The following is an 8,974-nucleotide window of genomic DNA, read 5'->3' as shown; positions in this document are numbered from 1 at the left end:
TCAGCGAAACATTCTGATGGTGAAATGTTCTGTTGGTGAAATGTTCTGATGGTGAAATGTTCTGATGGTCAGTGAAGCACTCCGATGGTGAAACGTTTTGATGGTGAAACATTGATTGTCAGTGAAACATTCTGATGGTGAAATGTTCTGATGGTGAAACGTTCTGATGGTCAGTGAAGCACTCTGATGGTGAAACATTCTGATGGTGAAATGTTCTGATGGCCAGTGAAACATTCTGATGGTGAAACGTTCTGATGGTGAAATGTTCTGATGGTGAAACGTTCTGATGGTCAGTGAAACATTCTGATGGTGAAACGTTCTGATGGTGAAATGTTCTGATGGTCAGTGAAACATTATAATGGTGAAACGTTATGATGGTGAAACTTTCGAATTGTGAAACATTCTGATGGTCAGTTCTGATGGTGAAATGTTCTAATGGTCAGCGAAACATTCTGATGGTGGAACGTTCTGATGGTGAAATGTTCTGATGGTGAAACGTTCTGATGGTGAAACGTTCTGATGGTGAAATGTTCTGATGGTCAGCGAAACATTCTGATGGTGAAACGTTCTGATGGTGAAATGTTCTGATGGTCAGCGAAACATTCTGATGGTGGAACGTTCTGTTGGTGAAATGTTCTGATGGTCAGCGAAACATTATGATGGTGAAATGTTCTGTTGGTGAAATGTTCTGATGGTCAGCGAAACATTATGATGGTGAAATGTTCTGTTGGTGAAATGTTCTGATGGTCAGCGAAACATTCTGATGGTGAAACGTTCTGGTGGTGAAATGTTCTGGTGGTCAGCGAAACATTATGATGGTGAAACGTTATGATGGTGAAATGTTCTGATGGTCAGTGAAACATTCTGATGGTGAAACGTTATGATAGTGAAACTTTCGAATTGTGAAACATTCTGATGGTCAGTTCTGATGGTAAAATGTTCTAATGGTCAGCGAAACATTCTGATGGTGAAATGTTCTGATGGTCAGCGAAATATTCTGATGGTGAAACGTTCTGATGGTGAAATGTTCTGATTGTCAGTGAAACATTCTGATGGTGAAACGTTCTGATGGTGAAATGTTCTGATGGTCAGAGAAACATTCTGATGGTGAAACGTTCTGATGGTGAAACTTTCAAATTGTGAAACATTCTGATGGTCAGTTCTGATGGTAAAATGTTCTAATGGTCAGCGAAACATTATGATGGTGAAATGTTCTGATGGTCAGCGAAATATTCTGATGGTGAAACGTTCTGATGGTGAAATGTTCTGATTGTCAGTGAAACATTCTGATGGTATCACATTCTGACAGTGAATTGCTCTGATGGTGAAATGCTCTGATGGTGTAATGTTCCGATGGTGACATGTTTCAATGGTGAAACATTCTGATGGTGAAATGTTCAGATGGTGAAACACTTGATGGTGAAATGTTCTGATGGTGAAAGGTTCTGATGGTCAGTGAAACATTCTGATGGTGAAATGCTCTGATGCTGAAATGTTCTGATGGTCAGCGAAACATTCTGATGGTGAAATGCTCTGATGGTGAAATGTTCTGATGGTCAGCGAAACATTCTGATGGTGAAAGGTTCTGATGGTGAAAGGTTCTGATGGTCAGTGAAACATTCTGATGGTGAAACGTTATGATGGTGAAACTTTCGAATTGTGAAACATTCTGATGGTCAGTTCTGATGGTAAAATGTTCTGATGCTGAAACGTTCCTATGGTATCACATTCTGACAGTGAATTGCTCTGATGGTGAAATGCTCTGATGGTGTAATGTTCCGATGGTGACATGTTTCAATGGTGAAACATTCTGATGGTGAAATGTTCAGATGGTGAAACACTTGATGGTGAAACGTTCTGATGGTGAAAGGTTCTGATGGTCAGTGAAACATTCTGATGGTGAAATGCTCTGATGCTGAAACGTTCCTATGGTGTCACGTTCTGACAGTGAATTGCTCTGATGGTGAAATGCTCTGATGGTGTAATGTTCCAATGGTGACATGTTTCAATGGTGAAACATTCTGATGGTGAAATGTTCAGATGGTGAAACGTTCAGATGGTGAAAGGTTCTGATGGTCAGTGAAACGTTCTGATGGTGAAACGTTCAGATGGTGAAACGTTCTGATGATGAAAGGTTCTGATGCTGAAACGTTCCTATGGTGTCACGTTCTGACAGTGAATTGCTCTGATGGTGAAAGGTTCTGATGGTGAAAGGTTCTGATGCTGAAACGTTCCTATGGTGTCACATTCTGACAGTGAATTGCTCTGATGGTGAAATGCTCTGATGGTGAAATGCTCTGATGGTGTAATGTTCCGATGGTGACATGTTTCAATGGTGAAACATTCTGATGGTGAAACGTTCTGATGATGAAAGGTTCTGATGCTGAAACGTTCCTATGGTGTCACGTTCTGACAGTGAATTGCTCTGATGGTGAAAGGTTCTGATGGTGAAAGGTTCTGATGCTGAAACGTTCCTATGGTGTCACATTCTGACAGTGAATTGCTCTGATGGTGAAATGCTCTGATGGTGTAATGTTCCGATGGTGACATGTTTCAATGGTGAAACATTCTGATGGTGAAATGTTCAGATGGTGAAACACTTGATGGTGAAACGTTCTGATGGTGAAAGGTTCTGATGGTCAGTGAAACATTCTGATGGTGAAACGTTCAGATGGTGAAAGGTTCTGATGGTGAAACGTTCTGATGGTGAAAGGTTCTGATGCTGAAACGTTCCTATGGTGTCACGTTCTGACAGTGAATTGCTCTGATGGTGAAATGTTCTGATGGTGAAAGGTTCTGATGCTGAAATGTTCCTATGGTGTCACGTTCTGACAGTGAATTGCTCTGATGGTGAAATGTTCTGATGGTGAAAGGTTCTGATGCTGAAATGTTCCTATGGTGTCACGTTCTGACAGTGAATTGCTCTGATGGTGAAATGTTCTGATGGTGAAAGGCTCTGATGGTGTAACGTTCCTATGGTGTCACGTTCTGACAGTGAATTGCTCTGATGGTGAAAGGTTCTGATGCTGAAACATTCCTATGGTGTCACGTTCTGACAGTGAATTGCTCTGATGGTGAAAGGTTCTGATGCTGAAACATTCCTATGGTGTCACGTTCTGACAGTGAATTGCTCTGATGGTGAAATGTTCTGATGGTGAAAGGTTCTGATGCTGAAACGTTCCTATGGTGTCACGTTCTGACAGTGAATTGCTCTGATGGTGAAATGTTCTGATGGTGAAAGGCTCTGATGCTGAAACGTTCCTATGGTGTCACGTTCTAATGGTCAGTGAAACACTCTGATGGTGAAACGTTCCAATGGTGAAACATTCTGATGGTGGAACGTTCTGTTGGTGGAACGTTCCAACGGTGAAACACTTGATGCTGAAATGTTCTGATGGTCAGTGAGTGTCTTGATAAAATCTGATGAACAATTTAACAACATGAATTGATGATCTGAGGCTGATGGATAAACTCATCATCCTCCTCTTCCTCTCTGCTCTGAAGTTAACTCTGTGTGTGTGTGTGTGTGTGTGTGTGTGTGTGTGTGTGTGTGTGTGTGTGTGTGTGTGAGGTAATCAGCAGTAAGTGGAGTGTGTTTCTGGACGGAGACGATCAGCCGCCTGCAGCCGATCAATACGGAGATCAATACTGAGAATGGAGGGAGAGATCTAACAGGTCATTATCTGTGTGTGCGTGCCTGTGTGCGTGTGTGTGTGATTATGTAAAACACTTGTTTATACAAACAGTGAAGTTGTGTGTGTTTGACTCTCGGCTGAACTCTGAACTTCCTGTCAGAGGTTTTAAAGAAGACGCAAAGTTTTGGGTTCAAACTGTGGTCAACACACACACACACACACACACACACACACACACACACACACACACAGTGACAGGATGTTGTTGTTGAACTGTGGTCATTGACACGTGTGTCCCTGCGGTATCATCCTGCTGCAGAGCCACTGTTTGAGATGAGTTGAAGAGGACGGGATGTCTGTCAGGCATTTTTTAATGTGGCCAATCAGAGGCTCACATCTGTCTGTCAATCAAACACTTCTCAGTTTTTAATTCAGCCAATCACCTCTCTGATCATAACGTGTCACTTCAACCATCGCTCGTTTTAGACGGACCGCTGCAAGAAGGCGTGTTCTTTGTTTAAGTCATGGGACAGTGAATCACAGCTGTTTGTTTCTGGCTGCCAGCGTTAGCTAGCGCAGTTAGCACGTTAGCTAAGTTAGCTGAAAAGTTCCACTTTAAAATGATAAATAAAAACGTCTTGTCTGTTGATACTCTGTCGAGGGTTAATGTTGAAATGGACGGTCCAGAGGGACGAGTCCAGCTATCCTGAGGACAGGGACACCAAACCCATGTCTCCACATCCAGGAGTGTGTGGACACTGGAGGAGAGCCGACAGACCCCGCTGACGTCCTGCCCTCCCTCTGGTTCTTGTAGCAGAGGAGCAGATCACAGCCTGATGGTCAGCGGAGTCTGACTTAGAGTCAGGACGCTTGTCTCATCAGTCCCCGGGGATTTCATGTCCCTGTCCTCAGGACAGGTGAATGTGCTCCTCCAGACCAGTTCAGCACTAATCCAAGTATCAACAGAAGGAGACGTTAAAGTGTAAACTTGTCAGCGAGCTAATGTTGCAGCCAGAAACCAACATGTATGATCCATCGTCTGTTTGATCATCTCTCAGTGCTCCTCCTAAAATGTTCCTATATCCTGTCATGATCCAGGACTCAGGAGCTGATCAGGGGACAGCGTTAGCTAACGAGCTGGTGCGCTAGGAAGTAGATAAGTTTTCTATTTCTGCTTTAAACAAGCAGCTGTAAACACAAGGCTAACGTTATTTTTACTGTAACAATCTAACATATGTTTTTATCACTGTGCGTCTGAACAACATGAAACTGAGAGCCTGGTACTTTCTCACTTCCTGTAAAACCTTTTAACAGGTTCATTGTGATGCATTGTCTGATTGTTACATAATGATGTTACACACACACACACACACAGGTTGGGTTTCAGAGTCTAAGTGTGTCAGTAAAATGATCTGATCTGATACTGAACGAAGGGATGAAGTGTCAGAACCAAAGATCCTCCAGGACAAAAAGAAACGCATCACAAGATGCGGCAGCAGAATAAAGATGGCGTCCAGAATCCTGTCTGCTACAGATCCGTTTCCACTGAGCGGTCTGAATCATTGTTTCAATTCAATTTTATTTATACAGCCCAATATCACAAATCACAATTTGCCTCACAGGGCTTTACAGCATACGACATCCCTCTGTCCTTATGACCCTCACAGCTGATCAGGAAAAACTCCCCAAAAAACCCTTTAACGGGGAAAAAATGGTAGAAACCTCAGGAAGAGCAACTGAGGAGGGATCCCTCTTCCAGGACGGACAGACGTGCAATAGATGTCGTACAGAACAGATCAGCATGATAAATTAACAGTAATCCACATGACACAATGAGACAGAGAGAGAGACAGAGAGAGAGACAGAGAGAGAGAGAGAGATGCAGGTAATGACAGTAGCTTACAACAACATTAATGAAAGTAATAATATTATAGTTATAGTTCTGGCTACTGCGGTACAATATGTTGAAAGTATGTATTAATATCTGATAGTATACATGTGTGGGATGTTTCTGATCCCACAGTGAAAAGTTGTGGACATCGCTGTGTCTTCAGAGCCAAACTCCATTCAGGAAACCACTGATTTAACCTCTCTGAAGTCAGGAGCTGCTGCTGACCAGTAGCAACAGCAGACCAGTAGATGCTGGATGCATCATGTTTTCAGGTGGTGTGTACGTTGTCCGTCTCTCAGCTGTGAACGTAATATCTCAACACCTTGAGGAAATGTCGTTAAATTTGACACAAACATCCACCTGGACTGAACCATGAACTGACTGGAGCTTGGTGGTCAAGGGTCAGAGGTCAAGGCTGCTGTGACCTTGACCTCTTATTCTTGTGAATGCAATGTCTCCAGAACATCTTGAGGATGTTGGTTTGATTTGATTGGATTGGATTTTGATGGGTCAAAGGTCATTCTGACCTTGCATCGGTCTCACTTATGAATGTGATATCTCAAGAACACCTTCAGAGAATTTTCCAAATTTGGCAAAAACGTCCACCTGGACTGAAGAATACACTGATTATAATTTTGGCAGTCGAAGGTCAAAGGTCAGAGTGACCTCACAAAACATGTTTTTGCCCAAAACTGAAGAATTCACACACTAATGGTCAAAGGTCATCTTCACTGTGACATCATCATGTTTTCACAGACATGGATGGAAACCTGAGCGGTGGGCGGAGCCAAACAACTGACTCTTTATATTTTGGTTGTGGCTGGAGGTGATGTTGTGTTTGGTGTCTGAGGACAGACGAGGCTCATGTGTCCGTGCTGCGTTCAGGGTCTGTGTGTCCACACTACTGAGCGACACTGAAAGCATCTCAGACTCGTATTGATCATATTGATCTCTGTTCTCCATCAGAGGAACAATAAAGAGTGTTTGTCACGTCACTGCACATGTTCACCTCCTGTTCCCACCAACACACACACACACACACACACACACACAAAGGGGCTTAACGACTGATGCTCTGAAACACATCAGGAGCTGCTTCACCGTCTCACATTTCTGATCAATAAGGAGACGCACAGACGCAGGCTGCGTTTACTGTCACACACCTCACCTGCTCATGATGACCTCATTAAACTCCCTCCGACCAATCAGTGAATGGATGAATTAAACGTGGTTTAATTTGATAGATTAAATTATTGATAGAGAGACGAACCAGCATCTCCTCCTCCGACCCTGATCACCAGGCTGTGATCCAACAGCAACACACTGCTCTGACACTGAGGAAGAGGAGGAAGAGACAGAGGAGGAGGAGGATGTCAGCTGTTTGGTTTGTCTGTCTGAAGGCACTAAAGAATGTTGACCTCATTTTCTCTCCAGTGTTATCAATCAATCAATAAATTCAATCAATCAATTTTATTTATACAGCCCAATATCACAAATCACAATTTGCCTCACAGGGCTTTACAGCATACGACATCCCTCTGTCCTTATGACCCTCACAGCTGATCAGGAAAAACTCCCCAAAAAACCCTTTAACGGGGAAAAAACGGTAGAAACCTCAGGAAGAGCAACTGAGGAGGGATCCCTCTTCCAGGACGGACAGACGTGCAATAGATGTCGTACAGAACAGATCAGCATAATAAATTAACAGTAATCCGTATGACACAATGAGACAGAGAGAGAGAGAGAGAGAGATGCAGGTAATGACAGTAGCTTACAACAACATTAATGAAAGTAATAATATTATAGTTATAGTTCTGGTTACTGCGGTACAATATGTTGAAAGTATGTATTAATATCTGGCAGTATACATGTGTGACAATAGTCATATGTGTATAATAACAGTAGAAGTATGACTAATGACTAATGATGGCAGCAGCAGCAGCAGGAGGCATCTGGCAGGACCACGGCAGCAGCACAACCACACACGTCACGCTGTCCAGGCACTGCTGTGATATGAGTTAATCTGAGAGACAGTGGAGCACAAAGGCTCCGGAGAAGAAGCCGAGTTAGTGACATCCAGAATGGCCAAGTTAGCAAGATGCAGTAATAGAATACGAGAGAGAGAGAGAGAGAGAGAGAGAGAGAGAGAGAGAGAAGGAGAGAAGGTGCCTGGTGTATTATAGGGGGGTCCTCCGGCAGACGAGGCCTAAGTCAGCCTAACTAGGGGCTGGTACAGGACAAGCCTGAGCCAGCCCTAACTATAAGCTTTATCAAAGAGGAAAGTCTTAAGTCTAGTCTTAAATGTGGAGACGGTGTCTGCCTCCCGGACCGTAACAGGAAGATGATTCCACAGGAGAGGAGCCTGATAGCTGAAGGCTCTGGCTCCTGATCTACTTTGGAGACTTTAGGGACCACGAGTAACCCTGCGTTCTCAGAGCGCAGTGTTCTGGTGGGATAATATGGCACTATGAGCTCTCTAAGATATGACGGAGCTTGACCATTTAGAGCTTTATAAGTTAACAGTAAGATTTTAAATTCAGTTCTGGATTTTACAGGGAGCCAGTGCAGAGAAGCTAAAACAGGAGAAATATGATCTCGCTTAGTTCCTGTTAGTACACGTGCTGCTGCATTCTGAATTAGCTGGAGAGTTTTAAGGACTTACTAGAGCTACCTGATAACAGAGAGTTACAGTAATCCAGCCTTGAGGTAACAAAAGCGTGGACCAATTTTTCTGCATCTTTTCAGGTCAGGATAGGCCTAATTTTCACAATATTACGCAGATGAAAAAATGCAGTCCGTGAGGTTTGTTTTAAATGAGAATTAAAAGACAAATCTTGATCAAATGTTACTCCGAGGTTTCTTACGGTAGTGCTAGAGGCCAGAGCAATGCCATCTAGAGAAACTATGTCATCAGATAAAGAGTCTCTGAGTTGTTTGGGGCCAAGAACAATAACTTCAGTTTTGTCTGAATTTAACATCAGGAAATTGGTGCTCATCCAGGTTTTTATGTCTTTAAGGCAGTTATGGAGTTTAGTTAATTGATTACTTTCTTCTGGCTTCATTGATAAATACAACTGAGTATCATCTGCCTAACAATTGAAATTTATAGAGTGATTTCTAATGATGTTACCTAACGGAAGCATATATAGAGTAAATAGGATTGGTCCGAGCACAGAACTCATGGAACTCCAAAACAAACTTTGGTACGTAAGGATGATTCATTATGGACGTCAACAAACTGAAAACGATCAGATAAATAAGATTTAAACCAGCTCAGTGCAGAACCTTTTAGGCCAATTAAGTGATCCAGTCTCTGCAGTAGAATTTGATGGTCAATTGTGTCAAACGCCGCACTAAGATCTAATAAAACAAGTACAGAGACAAGTCCTTTGTCTGAAGCAATCAGAAGGTCATTTGTAATTTTAACTAGTGCTGTCTCAGTGCTATG

This window comes from Epinephelus fuscoguttatus, linkage group LG21, assembly GCF_011397635.1.
Source record: "Epinephelus fuscoguttatus linkage group LG21, E.fuscoguttatus.final_Chr_v1".
In the NCBI taxonomy this organism is placed as follows: Eukaryota; Metazoa; Chordata; class Actinopteri; order Perciformes; family Serranidae; genus Epinephelus; species Epinephelus fuscoguttatus.
The sequence above is the reverse complement of the archived record's forward strand: the minus strand, read 5'-3'. Positions refer to the sequence as shown.